This window comes from Rhinopithecus roxellana, chromosome 8, assembly GCF_007565055.1.
Source record: "Rhinopithecus roxellana isolate Shanxi Qingling chromosome 8, ASM756505v1, whole genome shotgun sequence".
In the NCBI taxonomy this organism is placed as follows: Eukaryota; Metazoa; Chordata; class Mammalia; order Primates; family Cercopithecidae; genus Rhinopithecus; species Rhinopithecus roxellana.
Genome location: NC_044556.1, coordinates 113,503,702 through 113,524,303, shown reverse-complemented (window position 1 = coordinate 113,524,303; position 20,602 = coordinate 113,503,702). Strand labels below are relative to the sequence as shown.

The 20,602-nt window shown below is 38.5% G+C and overlaps 1 pseudogene; it reads right to left on the bottom strand.

The window, feature by feature from the left end:
• Positions 1-19,263: 19,263 nt before the first annotated feature.
• On the bottom strand, positions 19,264-19,334 carry LOC115899429 (annotated as a pseudogene).
• Between the last annotated feature and the right edge of the window lie 1,268 nt (positions 19,335-20,602).

Here is a 20,602-nt window from a genome sequence, read left to right as displayed (position 1 = left end):
GCCATGAGGTCTGATGTTTATCCTACTACTTCTAATTCCCAAGTCCTGGTGTCTGATTTCTTCCCTCTCGAGACCACTGAAAGGAACAGTGGAGCAAGCGAGAGGGCCCTACAACCAGGTCTACTCTGTGTGAAGGTGGGATGGTGGGAGAGAAAGCCAGAGAAACAAAGGAGGAAAATGAACTTGTAATACATGATGACTCCACAAATAGACTAACTGGGGACTCAGTCAATCAGGACTCCTTCCACTCTGCTGTCCAATTATACTATTGCTTTAGTTTTTCAAAGCTTCCCAGAAAACTTTTCAGATTGTTAGAACTAGAAAAGAGCTCAGAGGCAACTTGTCAGAAGTAATCAATTTTACAGAAGCAGACAATCAAAAATACTGTGGGACTTGCCCAAGGTCACACAGCTCGTCAGTGGTAGAGCAGCAGCTACAGTCTGGGTGTTCTTCGGCTGCCCAGCCCTTTCTACAGTCCTGTCCCACCTGTATGACACTGTTTGGTGGTTCTTTCATAGATTTGATGGTTTTTATTTCCCCCTCAATAATGAGGCATTTACTGTATATATTTTTTTAAAGTCTTAAATATCTATGAGTGGTAAACAGCTTTACACAAGTCTAATACTGTGGAGTCACTGTGAGTGCACTTTGGAATCAATGATCACATTTTGGCAAATGAGTTTTCTTCAGACTAAATACACAAATTCTCTGCTGGAGCTCAAATTGGGACATGTATTAATTAGCGAATGGTGCAGTTTTATCATGGATGTGTCCCTAGGCTCTTCAAATACTTCCCTATAAACAAAAATCCTTGTTACTCTTACATATTATCATTTTGAAGTTCAAAAACAAATTAGGTCATGGATTTGAAATAGACCTTATGGGGGTCTAATTTCTCAGCAGGTGTATGGTTTAGCAGTGTTTAGAAGAAAGGACGGAGGGAGTGGAGGCCTGATGGGAAATGTGTGTCCCCAAAGCCTACAGCTCTAGAAGGTTTCACCCAGCTGTTAATTGCAAACCAAACAAATCCTCATCTTGTTCCAATTGAGGGGCTAAGTGTGTAAAATTCACATGTAAGGAAAGAGAAAAGGGGGCCACCCAGCAGGAGCCCTTTTCTCTGCCCTGAATCCAGATCACCCTGAGTGATTTTACACCTTTTTATTATTATAAATCAGAGCCTTAAGGACATCAGAAATGTTGGGTATAACACAAAACTGATCTCTTTCAAACTGAGAGGTTTTGACATAATTGGTTGGCAAATATGTTAAGCAAAGAAAATGATGTGTGGATTGCCGAGATCTGTGATTATTTTTTGAAAGATTTTCCTGAATTTTCAGTCTTTAAATGGGCAAGCCCTTCTTTTGGTCGACCGATCTGGTTCCTTAGCAGGGTTTTTCCCAGCAGATGAAGGTCCCCGGAATGATCCCTAGTAGGGGCAAGGGCAGGGGAAAATCACTCTTGCACCTTCCACTCTCCCCAACCTTCTCTCAAACATTCAGGTAACGCCAGGAAAATAATGACATCAAGACCTTTCAAGAGGAAAGAATCGAACACACACTAGGCTCTCGAAGAGCAGAGAATTAAGATGAAAAAATAATCATACCAAGCCAGACTTGGTAACTGATATAATGATTTATTTGTTCACTGGGCAAATATTTATGAGCATCTACTATGTGTTAGGCAATCGTAAACACAAAAATACATCTGTATCAGTCAGAGAAGGCTGGAATTTGTTGTGACAACCACCGAACTCCAAACTTTCAGCAGCTCAGCATGAATATTTCAAACCCAATGCTCAAGAGGCAGCCCTGCATTCCACAGCTTCACTAGCTGGAACATGTGGCCTCCAAATTATTAAAGAAGGGCACAAAAGGGTTGAAGGATGAATGGGATGCTTTATGGGCCGGGCTCAGAAGAGAGTTACATCACTTCTGACTGCAGCCCATTGGACAAAACTCTAGCACCTCCTAGCTTCTGGCAAAACTAAGAAACATAGGGAGCAATGGGTATTTGTTGAGCACAAATAGTCTTTGGCACATACAATTATAGATTCTGCCACATTTCACGTGGTAGAACCCCTATCTTCTCCAAGAATAAACCTATGAAGTGATTAACCACAAGACCCCTCCCCTTCCTAACAGTGGTGAAAAGGGGAGATGACTTTCATCAACCTACTTCCTAGTCCACCCACTCTCTTGAGTGTAGACCCAATTTGGGGCACTCTTTCTGACTCACATACACCTCCTGCCAGTCCACACCTATCACACCCATTGACTCTTGTTTTTCTATCATGATTCAGGTTCTTCACAAGTCTCACTCTGACCCGTAACAGTCTCTCTCCGGTCACCAACTGGACCTACAGATTCTTTATATAACATATGTATATTCTTCACATACCATGCATATATTCTTCACATAGCATGTGTGCATTCTTCACATAGCATGCATATATTCTTCACATAGCACATGTATATTCTTCATATAGCATGCATATATTCTTCATATAGCATGTGTATTTACCTCACATAGCATGCATATATTCTTCATATAGCATGCATATATTCTTCATAAAGCATGCATATATTATTCATATAGCATGTGTATATTCTTCACATAGCATGTATATATTCTTCACATAGCATGCATATGTTCTTCACATAGCATGTGTATATTCTTCACATAGCATGTGTATATTCTTCACATAGCATGCATATATTCTTCATATAGCATGCGTATATTCTTCATATAGCATGTATATATTCTTCACATAGCATGCATATATTCTTCCTATAGAATTTGTATATTCATATAGCCTGTGTATATTCTTCATATAGCATGTGTATATTCTTCACATAACATGCATATATTCTTCACATAGCATGTGTATATTCTTCCTATAGCATGTATATATTCTTCACATAGCATGCATATATTCTTCATATAGCATGCATTCACTGAGCCTGAAGTAGATGCTTTTTTGAGAAATGGGAGCAGATGATTTACTTTTCCATCTCATACTGCAACAAATTCTTTCCTGCCTTTGCTTGCACTATAGCCCCAGACTGGCATGGCCCCTCCTCTTCATGTATCTCAAGTCTTTCTAAGACCTCACTAAAATTCTACCACCTGCCTTAAGTTTCTGTCCTCATACACACTAACTTACATAATCATTTTTTAAAAAAATACTTCAGACTTCTTTTCATCAAAAAGATTATAAGCTCTTTAAAGAAAGGAAGAAAGCCAGGATTCATCTCATAGTTCTCCCAGCACCTTCCTATGGTGGTGGGTACAGAAGCAGCTCTCCTGAACCTCCCAAGGGCACTGAACCACTTCCTTTATGTCACTCTGGACAGCAAATTGTGCCCATAATTTTGCCCTGGAATCTGAGTGGCCCCAGAACACTCATGAAAAGGACTGGAACAACAACAACAACAACAACAACAAAACAACACAGGCAGTAGGCTGAAGGAAGATAACATGAAAAAATGCATGTCTGGGCTTTCAAATGTCTTAGAGCTGGGTTCAAATTCTGATGTTTCCACAGTTGAGTGATCATAGGCAAATTACCTCTCTTTTCTGAGTCTACATTACTACTGAAAATATGCATTTGGAACATTTGCCTTTCAGTGGTGCTCTGAGGACTAATGGTGACATACATATGAAGTTTTCAGTACTTTTCTAAGTGAACCCTTAAAAATACTTATACTTGCCTGGCACAGTGGCTCATGCCTATAATCCCAGGACTTTGGGAGGCTGAAGTGGGCAGATTACCTAAGGTCAGGAGCTTCAGACCATCCTGGCCAACATGGTGAAAGCCCATCTCTACTAAAAATATGAAAATTAGCCGGGTATGGTGGCAGGCGCCTGTAATCCCAGCTACTCGGGAGGCTGCAGCACAAGAATCACTGGAACCCACGAGGCAGAGGTTGCAGTGACCCAAGATCATGCCACTGCACTCCAGCCTGGGCAATAGAGTGAGACTCGGTCACACGCACACACACACACACAGTGATATGGACCTGGACGTTTTTCTCTTATTCTCTGTCTACTCTCAACCTGATGGTTCCTGCTTGCTTCTTTTTAAGTTTCTCTAACTCTACCTATGGTGAACATCAATCCTATCGAGTTTTTGAATTCCCTAGGAAAATGCCTCTAAGTTACTTATGCAATACAATGCAACCGTGCTTCAGAGAGTTTTCTGGTCAGTTTTTGGTTTAAATCTGGATCTCTGTCCAATCAACAGTGGCAATCATGTCAAGGTGACGAAGTCCAAAACTCAATGACTCATGTGTAAGGAATGGCCTGCACCTTTTTAAAAAAAAAATAAAGAGATTATGTAACTAGCAGATACTGAGTTGTTGGTCTCAACAGATATTCACCAAAAAAAACAAATGTGGTGATCTTTCACTAAGCCCACTGTCTTTGTTGGAATACCTCAGACACAAATAACTAGCAGAGCAGTACTTCCCCGGGCAGATAAATCACCTGTGGATCTTATTAAAACTACAGATTCTAATCCATCAGGTCTGGAGTGGGACCTGAATTTCTAACAAGCTCCCAGGAGATGCCATCATTGATACTGCATGGACCACTCTGAGTGGTAAGGTAGAAGAGAACCGAATCAGTGACTCTCTCTTGCATCCTTCCTGCATAAGTGGTATATTAATGTTATAGGCAAATTCTTTTTAGGAAGCTTGAGAGAATAGAGTACCAAATTAAATGTTGTTTATTGTCTAAGCAGCAAAATTGAAAGAGGGTAATGCAGGACATTGGGTTACTTGCCTTTCCCAGTACCTGTTGTGTAACTGCACTCTTCATCTCTCTACATCTATGAGTACCTGTTCTTAGTTACTTTATATGTCCATTATCTAGTGTAGTGCTTGCCACATACATAGTAGATTCTCAACAAATATGTATTGAACAGAAATAAATTTCTCTTTGGTATGCCCTAAAATACTTAGTGCACACAGCAGGCACTCAATAAAAGCTTGTTGAATGAATTAATAAAGATGGAAAGAAGTAATGACTGTGGTCCTGTGTAGAGTAAAATATTATTTATCATCAACATCATCTGAGCAAGATCATCTCTTAGGGCTGGATGGGCACTGAGGGAAATAACACTGATGTTAGACCAAGTCCTTGGAAATGAGTAGGCCTCAGCTGACAATCCAAATTGGTTTGGGTACCATCTGGTGCTATGATTGAAGCATTTTTCATGCTCACTAATAAAGAACTCAGACTGGCTTTAGGGAGGAATGGGTCAAACCAGTGACTTCTATGGGCTGAGCAGGGAAGCAGCCCAGAGTGGCTGCAGAGGGCTGCCTCTTATTTGGGCTGCCATTTCCTCCTGCCCATCGCCAGGAATGTGCCCTATAAGGAAAAAATGCAAACTCCAGGGAAGAGCTCCAGGGCCTAGGCTTTGTGAGCAGCCCACCAGGGAGTACCTGACTGCAGGCTGGAGCGTATGAAAAGCTCCTTTCTCTGCACTTGGCTCATAAAAGAAGCGCCATGGCTCGAATCCACCAACTCCCTGCAATCTCCAACAGCAGAGCCGCTCCGAGACCTGCAGACAGGCAGGGGGACAAACGACGGGGAAATGCTGCCAATACGAGGAACAAAAGCTTGCTCACATTGCTGGAGTTACACGGGATGTAGCCTAGGAGTTTTGCTTTCATGGAAAAGAAAAAAAAAAGAATATTTAGAGTCTGGGATGGAGAGGACAGAACAGAATTATTATTCTTCATGAGGAAAACCAGGGAAAACTGGAGGACATCACCAAAACAGAAGCGTTTTTATAGAGCCAACAAATTTCATTTAACAAAATGGTTGAAATTATGTGTTCTTTCTTCAATCTTCACGTCTTTAAAATTAGATCCCCAGTGAAATTCTCAGAGAAAAACCATGGGAGCTTCTTTTACTCCCTCTTGTTTCTTTTGCTTTATTTCTTCTTTTCTCTTTTCTGCTCTGTCTGGAATGGACTAAGGAATGGCAGTGCCTGTTGACAAAGAGATTGATAAGGATCAGAATTGAAAGTCATTCTCAAAATTTATCTGTAGCCCAAATTGAATTTAGAGAAGTGTCCCTAACTACTGATAACTAATAATAAATAGCAGTTTTTAACCACTTACAATGTGCCAGGAACTATTCATAGCACTTTACCCACACTAACTCAATTGTACAATCTACTCCGAGGATGATATGGTATCCTAGGTGGGTACCATAATAATCAATGACATTTTAAACATGAGGAAATTGTAAAACAAGAAGTTGAAGTAACTGTCTCTGGGTCTCTCAGAGAGTAAGCCATGAAGTCCTGATTGAAAGCCAGTAAACCTGGCTTCAGAACCTGCTTGAACACCTCACTATGCTGCCTCTGAGAAGGACCATCAGCCCTTGGCCCAGTCGCCATGGTGACTCCCTTCCACGCATCCCTCTCCAATCACTGGGTAGACAGCCTGACTTCCTCTGGCTTTGGTTTTGTCTCTGGACACCACCTCTTAATCATTCCCCTCTGTTTCATTCGTTGAAGTCAGCTCTCAGGCAAATGTCACCGAGGCTCCAGAGACACCCACCCGACAGCCCCATTCTGGTGTCCAAGTCCTTGTGCTCTGGGAGGGGAAATGGAAACATTCAAGCGCCTCTCTGTGCTCCTTCAACCACCTAATTTTGCCTCTCATTTAACCCACTCTACCCTCTTTTCTTCATGATAATTTTTAACATCTATTTTCTGCACTGTATTTAGGTACTTGTCCATATTCATTCCACTGCCTTAAATCTACCTTATTACTCTCAAACCTTGGGTCAGTGTCTCCAGCACTATAATCTCCTCAAAAGTGGAAACCGTGGACATTCTGCATCTGTATTTCCCCCACAACATAGCAGAGATGTTGAGTGAATAAATAAATGAACAAATAAAACTACTATTGTCTTTCTTTACCTCTTATTCTTCTGATCCCAGAAAGTGGAAAATAATAATAATAATCTCATAGTTTAAACTTCTGGCAGCTAAGTAATGCTGGGATGAGTGTGGTGTGTGTATTATGAGGACATCAGGAACCTGAGATTATCACCCAAGTAAATGAGGCCCAGGGTTGGCTCCAGTCCTTATTTTCTGCTGAGACATCTCCCTTCATTATCTTTTAGTCTAGGAACTCTGACCTCAATGACCCAATTGGAGTATATTGCTGCTTAAGGTTTTCAGAAGTAAAAGTGGCATCCTTGGTGGGGAGGGAAGCAAGAGGGGAAGAGGAAGGTACTTGAAACAGAACTTTGGGACCAGTACAACTGCTTAGAGGCTCATGAAAACCAAAGAAAATGGAAAGAAAGAAGCATGTCATCTGAATTAAATTCCTGGAAGCCTCATGGGTTGTTTTTCTCTAGGTTTTCAGCACACAAGCTGGAAGTTAGAGGATGCTTCAATGTGCTCTCCAGCTCAGGCACTCTGTTCTGAGAGAATAAGAAGATAAACCTGTTCATCTCCCTCTGCCTTCCAATCAGTCCCTTACTTGATCTGCATTCAGCCTTCGTGTTGTTCAGCATCCCCCCAGCAAGTTGTGGTTAAAAGAGCATAGGTTCTGAGGTTAAACAGTCTTCCATCCAAAGCTCTTTTCCATAATTTGTTTATTATGGGATCTTGGACATATGATTTAATTTTTCTGGTCTGTCATAAGATGAAACGAGGCATCATAGACAAGCAGCTCAGCTCTGGCTCATGTAGTACTGAGTAATGTTGGCCAGATTCCCCACTTTTCTTCCAAGCCCTCCAATTTTCTTCTTTGTTCTTTCCTTCTTCAGACTTTTTGTTCGTACATCTTTACAATCTCCCCTTAACGGCTTACAACTATTTTTTCTAAATTCTTAAGTTTAATTCCAGCTCCAAGTTGAAAGAAAAAGGAAACAGAAAAGTCATAAAGGTATTCAGCTTGAAAATTATAAATGGAAAAGCACTGCAAATCAGCCATGGCCTGAAAGGAAATAAAATGTTATTGAGATTCTGTGAGTCTGGAGGCACCATCTGGGAGTAAAACTTGTGAAGAAGCAAATCAAATCAGTGTTTTCTTCATTCAGAAGATACTTTTGCCTCGGGGATCATAGCAGCCTTAAGCAATTTTGAGGGGTGGGCCCTGAAGCAGTGTGTATTAGAGAGGAGAGGGAACAAAACCTACTGTGCTGGAGCCCCTAATTAGACATGTGACTCCCACCAAATCAATTTGTCTCCCTCAGCCTTTGTTGCTTTGGCCAACCATCAAGCTTATGCAAGACTCCTACGAAAGAGCATAGCTAATTTCATAGCACTTGCTCTCCTGAATCTTATCACCATGTATATTCTGCAGGAAGGACTCCTGAGAATATACGCTATCAGGAAACTACCTTTTTACTTTTGCTGCACTCTAGTAACAGGAAAAAGAATTACAAGAAGACAAGATGTTAGGTAAGCAAGCTAATATAACATGTCCTTCAGGTTATAGTCTAAACTCAGGAACTACTCAGTGCAGTTTCCTATAACATCTCTGTTCGCAGTATGAGGAATGAGATATGCACAAATAACATATAAGGTAGATAAAGACTTATGCTTGAAGTAGGATGCATAACAAGGGAAGTTCCAAAGAAGAACAGCTCAGTCACTTCTAGGAGAGAAGTACCAGGAGGGAAAGCTTTATGGAGAAGGTAGTTTTTGAGTTAAGAGTTTAAAGCCTGAACAGGATTTGTCAGGTGAAAATGGAAGGTAGAACAATCCAGCTGTGAGTACCACAAAAGCCAAGCACAGATGGGAAAGGATAGGATGTATTTTTAAAAGAGTGAAGAATTCAACTGGGAAGGAGATAGAGAATATATAAGAAAATGATGAATGGAGGAATGGAAAAGGCCAGAGGACGTGGGCAGGGAGGGTGCTGCATTTGAGATTAATAAATTTCAACAATGGAAAGCCATAGAGCTGCTGATGTGCAGAAGACAACCTAGTGTTCGCCTTCACATGGAGACTGATCTTTAGGGAAAAATATTTCCTCTCTCATATCCTTATACAGACTTTAAGTAATCTATGCCTTCCACTAAGATCCCACATTTATCCTCCCCATTTTATCATTGGATAGGTGAATTATTGATCTTAAAGTTGGAAGGGAACCCAGAGATTATCTAGTTCATGCTCCCACATTATTGATTTTAAAAGCTGAAGCCAGGCGCAGTGGCTCACACCTATAATTGTAACACTTTGGGAGGCTAGGCTGACAGATCGTTTGAGCTCAGGAGTTCAAGAGCACCGTGGCCAACATGTCAAGACCCTGTTTCTACAAAAAACAAAAAAAAATTAGCTGGGTGTGGTGGTATGTACTTGTTGTTCCAGTTACTTGGGAGGCTGAGGCAGGGGGATCACTTGAGTGTGGGAGGTAAAGGCTGCAGTGAGCCATTCTTATGCCACTGCACTCCAGCCTCGGTGACAGAGTGAGACCCTGTCTCAAAAAAAAAAAAAAAAAAAGAAAAGAAAAGAAAAAAAAAAAAGAGAGAGAAGAGAAGAGAAAAAAAAAACTGAGACATAGAGAGCTCTACAAGGACTTTCAGTCAATAGAGGCCACATCTCTTGAGTCATACTCTAGGGCTTTTTCTACCTCACCAGAATACATCTGATGATGAAATGACTTCTTCATTTTCCCTTTTTTTTCATTCCAGGGCTAGTTTTCTCATTAGCATTGTTAATGTACTTTGAAAACATGCCTGCTCTGCAATAGAGTAATGGCTTTGCTAAGCAGCAACTTCCTTTAAACCATTTTCCTTCTAAAGAACAAAAAGAATACTTTGGCTCTCCTCCAAAGATTCTTGGAATATTTAATCTAGTGTGCTATCCAGAAAATGATGTTAAGTCAGCATGATATGCATGCTAGGATAGAGAAGAGTAAAGAAGGGGTGACTACCTAATAAAACACTGATAATTGGGTGAAATCATCTTTTGTAGAAGTCTTTGAAAATAGACTAGGGAATGCCAACCTATGCTTCACTGAGGTAGGTCAGAAGTTAACTGACTCAAGGTCAAGAAAATGAAAGTAAATGACATTGGTACTTTCAAGTCCAAAAGGATTTTTGTCTGATATGAGTTTTTATATTGGAACTAATTCAAGTCTTAAAATTAAAATTTATAGAATCTCAACATGATTAAATTCATTTATAACAGTTCATCATAGCAATTAAATAACATATTGTAAGAAATATGTGTATTAATTTCCAATAGCTGTACAATGTGTTACCACCAACTTAGTGGATTAAAACAATATCCATTTGTTATCTTACAGATATGAGCATGAAGTAACAAAGTGCTCAGTGTTTCTCAAGTCTAAGATCAAGGTGTCAGTTGGGCCACATTGTCCTCTGGTGCTCAGGATCCTCCTCCAAGCTCACACTGTTTGACAGCAGAATTAAATTACTTATTGTCATAGGACTGAGGTCCCTACTTTCTTATTGGACCTTTCTTAGCTCTTTGGATCTGCCCTCAGATCCTAGTCACAAGACTTCCTCCATAGTGAGATTGCAACGTAGCTTTTGCATGTTTCCAGGCCCACAGGAAAGCTATTCATTTTCTCTTTTAAGGGCTCACCTGACTAGGTCAGACCCACCAAAGATAATCATTCATTTGATTAACTCAAAATCAACTGATCAGAGAATTTCATTACACCCATACATTCCCTTTCGCTTTGTAATGTAACATAATTATGGAAGTGATATTTAATCATATTTACAGGTCCCACTCACACTCACAGGTAGGGATTATGCAGAGCATGTATCCCAGGTAGCAGAAATCTTTGGGACCATTTTAGAATTCTGCCTACCACAATTTGTATGTATCCTAGCCTTCCTTCTAGAGTATGAGCCTCTTCCGGACATGGATCAGAATTAAATTGTTAGTTGAATTAATGGGGAAAAAAACTACTTGAAATTAGTTTCCCCAGACTTTTAAATGTCTCTAGTTTATAACTGCTTGTGTTGAGATACTTTGGCACTAATTATAATTAAGCATAGATTTCCATAAATAAATGGCAGTTTGTAACAAAGATTTGCCAATATAGCTGACACCTTTAATAAAATCAGTGTAATGACTAATTTCTTCACACAGCTAGATGATTTAGCACAAGTATTTATTGAATATCAACTTTGCATGCACTGAGCAATGGGCTAGATGACATGGGGAACCAAATAAAAGAATACCAGACATCATCTCTTTTCTCAAAGAGCTCACAACATAGTAAGGAAGAGAACTCTAAAGCACATAAAGTAAAATTTAACAACACAAGACACAACAGTTAATATTTATATCTAAATTGAGTGATACAGAAACACATGGCAGAAACTTCCAGAGGTAGATCAAAGTTGGCTGAAGTAAGAAAAAGTTATAAAATTATATCCATTGTTAAAAACTAAGCAGGAGAAATTAGACTTGATATGTTAGAAAAGAGAGCTGTTGAAGGTTTCAATCTGTGACATAAAAAATGAAAGCTGTACATAAGGAAAGTGAGTGTGAAGAGGATTTTGTAGGGTGGATTGGAGCAGAAGAGGTTTAGAAATTGGGGAGATCACTTAGAAAACTAATGAAGTAATCCAGATATGAAGGGATGAGGCCCTGGACCATGTGGTAGTATCAGGACCAGAGGGAAGATTCAATAAGCTATGCTTTGAAAATATAATGGCATTTGGTCTAGGATTTTACCTGATATGGGGGATAAGACAGAGTTGAAACGATAGTTTTAAATTTAGGTGGTCGTGGCAGAGATTGATGGCTATACGTCAACACCCATTTCTGTTTATTTTATTTTATTTTTTTCCTGGACAAAGTGATAGACCATATTTCCCAGCTTCCCTTGAGATATGTGTGACCATGACACTGAGATCCAGCCAACATAAGACAGCAGAGATTATGCAGCACTTCAAGATCTGAACTACAGAATCTCCTGCATGCAATCCTCCATGGAGAGGGAGGGCCACCCTGCAGACTTCTCTCACCCTGTACTGTGTATTCAATCGAGTCTGAACCATTATACATTTTTGTCTATTTATTTTAGAATTAAACCACTTTACCATTGACTTGGAATGTTAGCACCACTAACAGAAGAAGAGCTGGGAAGAAGATGTTCATCTGGGGTTTTAGAGAATACTAAGAGTGGAAAGTCTTTTAGGCAGCCAGTAGTACACAGCAAAATCAAAGCCTAAGAGAAAGGACTCAACAGTAAATAGAGATTTGTTATTTGCAAATTAAAGTTTGTTGACATTACAGAATAGGAGAATTCTCAGATGAAGAAAGTGTAGGAAAATGAGTGGAGTACTGTGTCTTAAATATATATTCTCATTCTCATGTCATACATAAAAGGGTGAAAATGTAAGAATAAATATGTCAACTTAAGAGGAGGAAATATCACCATCTAAACAACACTGTTTTCAACTTCATGAACACAGTATGTCTTTCCATTTACCTAAATTTTGTTTAATTTTGCTGAACAATGTTTCATAGTTCTTGGTATACATGTTTTGTACTTCCTTGTTAAATGTATCTGTAAGTGTTTTATTATTTTTGATGCTATTACAAATTTTAAAAAGTATTTCCTGGTATTAATTTTCATAGTTCTGAAAAATAATTCAAAATCAAAAACATTATTTGCCTGTATGAATATGTTCAGTTCTTGTGTTTATTACTGCTCTTTTATGTTTTGTCTTCTAAACCATTTGCAGTAAAACAACCAGGATCCTTCACTGCATGAAGAGAATAATTGTTAATGATTTTAAGCTAACTTCCATTATGTTTATGTTAAATGTCATATTCATACATTGATTTATGATTATGAAGTAGTAGTTGGGATAACTAGTCATTGTTTTTCCTTTAAAGAGTCTGTTCCGATGACATTTATTTTGTGTCTCACATTTTGATACATCAAAGTGTTAAAATATCAAAAAAAATATATATATATATATATATTCACATGAAGGAGTGGAAAAAGGGAGAAGAGCTAATAAAGAATTGAGAAAGGAGGGTTTGAGATATAGGAAAGCAACAAGGATACCTTAGACGTAAAACCTTTTTGTTTTTGATGCATCTTCCACTGACCAACAACAGAGTAAGTCCAGATAAGTGCTCCATCATTAACCTAGGGACATGCAGCATGAACCAGCCACCACTGATTTATTGCCTAACTCTTTCATATTCATTTAACACCCATTAACACTCAAATGAAGTTATTTAAAACAATGAATTGGCCAGAAAACAGATATCATTAGGGAAAAAGAAAAAGCATGAGGTCGGGTTTATGTTAACATCATCACACCTGTCTTGACTAAATATTGATTTACACACATTTGAATATTTGTTTTACTTTGCCATCAGCATATCTTAACATTTAACAACAACAACAAAAAAAATTATCATAGTTGTCTATGTGAATTCCAACAATGTTTTGGTTGATGCTTTTCCATGAAATTGTTCAAGGTATATGGCTTCTATTAGCATTATATGGGCACAGACTCAGAGTCAGTACCATAGACCAAAATAAGTATCTAAAACCTAATTTTGACCTTGCAGTTTGTTTTATAGCAATCATTTTATGAAAGGAGTAATATATTTTGGTTTGTTCACAGCTTAAAAGTAAAACCCTGGCTAGGCATCATGGCTTACGTCTGTAATCCCAGCATTTTGGGCGGCCAAGACAGAAGGATCACTTGAGCCCAGGAGTTCAAAATCAGCCTAGGCAACATAGCAAGATCCCTTGCTCTACAAAAATTTTAAAAAATTACCCAGGCATGGTGGCACATACACGTAGTCCTAGCTATTTAGGAAGCTGAGGTGGGAAAATTGCTTGAGCCCAGGAGTTTGAGGTTACAGTGAGTTATGGTCATAGCACTGCATTTCAGCCTGGGCAACAGAGCAAGTCCTAGTCTCTAAAAAACAAAACAAACAGAAAAAGTAAAAACCTAATAATGGGTGGAATTTAATTCTCAGTTTAGGAAACAAATATAAGTTATTTTGTTGTTGATAATAATTACATTTGGGGGTAATCATTAAAGGCAAAACGAAAAAAGTTCAAAGCAACAAAACTATATTTAAATTAAATGTCAATGCAAAACTATATTTAAATTAAATGTCGATGGCACAGAAATGTCAAAAAAAGAATAATTGTTGGGCCTGGTGGCTCATGCCTATAATCCCAGCACTTTGGGAGGCTGAGGCAGGTGGATCACCTGAGGTTAAGAGTTTGAGATCAGCCTGGACAACATAATGAAACCCTGTCTCTACCAAAAATACAAAAAAATTAGCCTGACGTGGTGGCAGGCACCTGTAATCCCAGCTACTTGGGAGGCTGAGGCAGGAGAATCACTTGAACCTGGGAGATGGACATTGCAGTGAAATGAGATTGTGCCACTGCACTCCAGCTTGGGAAACAAGAGTGAAACTCCATCTCAAAAAAAAAAAAAAAAAAAAAGAATAATTTCAGGTGGAAGGTAAAGAATATGATCATTTATATGTTAAATAGCATTAAGATATTTTATTAATAATCTAGAAAGTATCAGGCAGAGGTAGGCAAGTATTTAAAGAAGAAACCCTCAGGCAGAGAGGAAAATGCCCATTGGTCAACCAGTCCACAAGGGGAGTGAACACAGCCTTTCAGACACTAGACCATACAGATCCTCACCCATTCTCCACTGAGACAATGTGTTCCCCGCATGGTGACTGGCATCACATTTCACTTAGCTGGATGGGGAATAAAACTTCAAAAAGACATGGCTTATTTAAGGCCACGTCTCCATGAAACCAAAGCAATGGATCATTGCAATCAATCTAGTCAAAAGAATCTGTCAAGTTGAGAAAACAAGCCAGATGAATTGTTTAACAATGCTGACAAAACTAGTGCATTACATGAGAGTTATTTGAGATGTTCACTCTCCCTTGATTTTTTTTTTTTTTTTTTGCAATGAGTAACAACAGAGATCCTTGATATATAAGAAGACTTCACTTATTCTTTTTATCATGCAAAGCACCACTTTTCCTTTCTCTTCCTTTTTATAAAGTATAACTTTCCCCCAACTTTCAGATAGAAAAAATAACAATAATGGAAATGACTCAATGATCTTTTTAATTTCCTAGGCTCTTTCAACCTCTGTAGACCCCACTTTAATGCAAATCAAACTTGGGCGGACTGTACGTTACCTACTGAAAAATAGTTTCAATTAGAAATTTAATTACACTGTCTTGAGGAAATGGAAACGATAGTTTCTTTGAATTTTATACATTATGGAAACCTCCAAAGTACTATAAATCTGCTAATTGATTTCTGTACCTGTTATGTTTGATTAGGTGTATTTTATTGTCTTCTTGGTTTTAATTAACCCTGGGCTTGTCAAAATGCTTCCAACGACAAAGGATATATGATGAAGTGTGATAAACTCTATTAACAGAGGCTGACTTTTGTCAGTAATTGCTCTCCTGCACAGGAGTTATTAGAAATTAGCACACAGGAAAAAAAAGAAATGGTACTTTTGGTAACAACTTTTATTGGCAGCCATAAATCTGTGGATTGCCCCCTATGTCCTAGTGATAAGCAAATGTGAGTGACCATAGGGTCCTATAGAAGATCAATCACTCACTAGATGTCATATAAATATTAAGAGTGACAAAACAGCAAGAGTTATGAAGTCTGAGTGATAAGAGCAAAAATCATACCACCACCACTAATTGTTCGAATCAAAGAACTAGATCCAAAGAATGAACATAAATGTTAAAACAAAGCTACTAGAGTTGAGGCTGACCCAAAGCAGTTAATCAGTGTTTATGCAATTGATGGAAGAATGAATTAATCAGCCAATCAAGGAATTTTTCCAGATAATTAGCATTGTCTGTTATTCTAAAATCATTTTGAACATTTTCTACCATGCTGATCAACGCAGATCTTTCTGTTGAAAAAGAAAAGAGAAACATTTATATTCCACTAGTTACTGCTTTAGAAATGGAAAAGAGGGGAAGAAGTTGATTTATTTGTTCAAACATAACATTAACTTTCGTTTTCCTTAAGGTCTAACATGGTAGTTCGATACCTGCAACGTTTTTCTAGGCTTTTAATTCAGAAGATACTGGCAGAAGAACTCCTCCAAAAAGGTATCATAGGAAAATTCTATTCAAGACTGGTATCATGGCAGAACCCTGAACATCTAGATGTGTGACATAATTTATTGTAATCAGAGGACTTTTCCCTATCAGGTTAGACAAATACCCATGATGCGTAGAACTCAGAAGCAAGCTCTGGGTAGTGGGGACCATGGTGTTGCTAATAATCTGAAGGGAGCAATCATAGTTAGGAATATGGCAGCCAGACTGAAGGAAGAATCTAGGGAGGAGTGCCAAAACTTATTTGTGGGCATGGACATAGAAGAGTGAATTTTCCGGATGGGTGCGTGAGAGGAAAGGGAATAGAGAAGCTAAGATTAGAAAGGTAAGAGGAGAGGCCTGGCACAGTGGCTCATGCCTGTACTCCCTGCACCTTGGGAGGCCGAGGTGGGTGGATCACCTGAGGTCAGGAGTTTAAGACCACCCTGGCCAACATGGTGAAACCCTGTCTCTATTAAAAATACAAAAATTAGCCAGGTGTGGTAGTATGCTCCTGTAATCTCAGCTACTTGAGAGGCTGAGGCAGGAGAATCACCTGAAACAAGAAGGCAGGGGTTGCAGTGAGCTGAGATCATGCCACCGCACTCCAGCCTGGACAACAAGAGCAAAACTCCGTCTCAAAAAAAAAAAAAAAAAAGAGGAGAAAGTCCTTCCATGCCAGGCTGAAGAGTCTGGAATTTGTCAGTAGTAGAGAGGCATCTGGTATGCTCCTGACTACTTGTTATGCACTACAGTGTGCTCCACATGCCAAATTAAGAGTGGCTTTGCCCTGAGAATCCTTCTAAACTGAGCTAGGTTGTCTTGTAGAGAGAATCTACAAGAGAAAGAGCAGAACAAACATGAGCAAGTGGTGTTGGTAAGGTTGACTGGTCTCCCCAGCTCCCCAGAAGCTGCAGAAGTGTCTGGCATCTAAGTTTAAAAAGCATCAGCCCTTGAAGGTAAGATTATTGAGAGATGACCTGTTGGCCATTATACCACTGGCCCACAAGGACAGACATTACTATTTCTGCTTCATCACTGACACTGATTCCATGGACAGTACATGGCAGGTGAACCTGAGCCCCAAGAGCTAATGCAGCAATGAGCTGAGAAAGGAAAAAAACACTGTGTCTAAAGAGTAGAAGAACAAGCCAAGCACCTCACTCAGATGGCTCCCTAATAAAGAACTCCTGAGGAGATAGATGGCAATCTGAACCAAATAATGATGATCATTATTACACTGTGAGCCCATGAGGAAAATAAATTACAGCACAAACACTTTCTTGAAGTTGAAATATATGTTTTGAATTTTGAAATTCAGTAGATGCAACCCAAGAATTCTATATCCAGTCAAGATGGCAATCACCTACCTACCAGGATAAGAGGAAGATATAGAAGAATTTAGAAAATATGTCACTCATATACCCCATCTGAAAAAAAAGTTAATAAAAAGGACTTTAAACAACTTTTGAATCCCAAGAAAGAACTTAAATTAGGGGAAAATAAAAAGGAGAGGAAAGAGAAGTGAGAAAGGCACCTTGCAATATACGTAATTGAATGTAAAGGAATAATGACAGAGTGATGGATAATGAGCAACATCACTGTTCAGATACTATTCTTAGAACAGAAAGCAGATGCTGTAATGTAAAACCTAAAGATAGCTACCTCAGCCATACCTAGAGGTTGTAAAGGTGGGAGAAGCATGAATGAGTTATAAAGATGTTATATTGTAGGGAAAAAGAGGAAAGGAAAATATAACCTAAAGATCTCATTGTATTGGGGTAGGGAAATCAGTGGATGAAGAGAGTGTCTTGGAAGGAGGAAACAGTTGGCATTTTGTTTTCCAAGAATAGTACATAAACATACTCAACAAATGATTGTAGGGATTTATGAAATACTTGTTTAAGGAATAAATTGCAGGTGTTGAGAAACAGAAAAACACCATAAGTTGAATAGAAAATGGTTTTAGAATTTCCAAACAAGAGAAAAAGTGAATAAATAGTGACAATTCAACTAGCATAAAAAATGTGAAACCCTAAATTAAACATAAAGTAGAATGGAAACACTAAAATTAAGTATATGCATTGTTTTCATTAAATGTGAATATGCCAAAGTCCCTTATTAAAATACAGATTGAGTCTTTCTTGGTTAAGAAAAGACCAGATATATATATTTTATGACTTTGTTACTCGAAGTGTGTGGAACTAGCAACACTCGCATCCCCTGAAGCCTGCTAGAAATGCAAAATCCCAGGTCCCACCCCAGACCCACTGAACAGAAACTTTTAATAAATACAGGTCAGTCTTGTGCGTGTTAAAGATTAGGAAGCGTTCATTTTATGAGACATTTAAAACGATTTATAAAAGAACGCTGAAAATAGAGCAGGGAGCAAAGAGGTACCAGACAAACACAAACAAACAAAAAAGTTAGTGTGAATACTAATACCAGACAGGTAGTGTTTAAAGCTAATTGATAGATCAAAGAGAGAAATTGTGTGTTGATTTTTAAAAGCCCAATTTAGATTGGGCCCAGTGGCTCATGTCTGTAATCCCAACACTTTGGGAGGCTGAGGTGGAAGAATTGCTTGAGTGCAGGAGTTTGTGGCCAACCTAGGCAACATGAGGAGGTCCCGTCTCTACAAAACCATATTAAAAAAAAAAAAAAAAAAATTAGGCCAGGCGCAGAGGCTCATGCCTGTAATCCCAGCACTTTGGGAGGCCAAGGTGGGAGGATTGCTTGAGCCCAGAGTTTGAGACCAGCCTGGCCAACATAGCAAAACCCCATCTCTACAAAAAATGCAAAATCAGCAGGGTGTGGTCCCGGCTACTTGAGAGGTTGAGGCAGGAGGATCACTTTAATTCAGGACGTTAAGACTGCAATGAGTTGTGATTGTGGCACTTCATTGCAGCCTGGGTGACAAAGTGAGACCCTGCCTCAAAAACAACAACAAAAAAAATTTGCTGGGCATGGTGGTGCATATCTGTAGTATTAGCTACTCTCAAGGCTGAGGTGAAAGGATTGCTTGAGCCCAAGGATTCAAGGTTACGGTGAGCTATGATCATGCCACTGCACTCCAGCCTGGGCTACAGAGTGAGACCCTGTATATATTTAAAAAAAAAAAAAAAAAAAAAAAAAGCCCAATTTATTATTTTTTATTTGACCTCAGGTTCACAAAAATAGATTATTCATAATCCCTCATTCATGATACTTTCTCATCATTGATCCATTCACAGCCTACCTTTATTTAGTTAGCTGGATATTTAATGTAGTCTTTTCATTACATCATAAACACCTGAGATACCCTACTCCAAACAATCAGAAGAGCAACAATAACCTATATCTATAACCATACTCTCCCTCTCCTATTCTACCCCACTCCCTTCCACCACCTGAGTCGAACACACACTTGTTTTCCTTTTTTATATAATTCCCTTCCATCTATATGTTCTCAAATCTCACACACACACACACACACACACACACAATTCTTAACATTATACAAAGGAATTTCACGTGTAAAATCTTTGGAGATTTACTTTTTGTTAATAGCTTATTAATAAGATTCATCCATCTTGTTGTATGTTACTGTAGCTCATTTTTATTATAATACAACATTCCACTGAGCCATAGTTATCCTCCCATTCTCTCATTGATGAAATTTAGGGATTTTACAGGGTTTTAACTTTGTTAACCAGTGCTGTAATGAGTATTCTCATACATGCCTCTTGCTGTAGATATGGAGTGTTTCTTAGGTATATATCTAAGCATATAGGATAGGTGACTATTTAACATTAGAAAATGATATCTGACTTGCTTTCAAAGTGTAGAGCACTGTATAAAGATTCTCTCTGTCCACAGTCTGTCTTACATTGAATATTGTAGACTTTAAAAAAAATTTGTGTATCAAATGGGTATAAAATGGTGGGTCATTGTTTTCATGGTTTGCACACACCTAATGCTAATGATGGTAAATATTTCCCGATATTTGTATTGGCTTTATGAGACCCTTTTCTGTAAAGTGCCTGTTCATAACTTATATTTATTTTCCTATTGGTTGTTTGCATCAAAGGCACATAATCAAACAGATATGGTAAACAACAGTATGTAAGAGCATGGAGACAGCATGCTATAATCAACAAATTAAGTTTCATAAACACTCATATATGTATGTGTGCGTGTGTATATATGTACATGTGTGTATGCAAGTATATGTGTGTGCATGAAGAAAAGGAGAGAGAATTTTACCTCTTTAAAAAATAAATATAAATGTGTTGTATATGACCATGGAATATTTACAGAAATCTCCCATGTGACTGTCATAAAACAAATTTTAACAATTCTTAAAGGAAAGATTTTATAGAGTGCATTCATTTTAATAAAATTACAAATGAAGAAAAGATGGCATAAAATCTCAGCTGATTAGAAATTAAGAAAAGTATCCTTATAAAGCCATTGATTCAAAATTGAAATTATAATCTCTAGAAGGCAATTAAG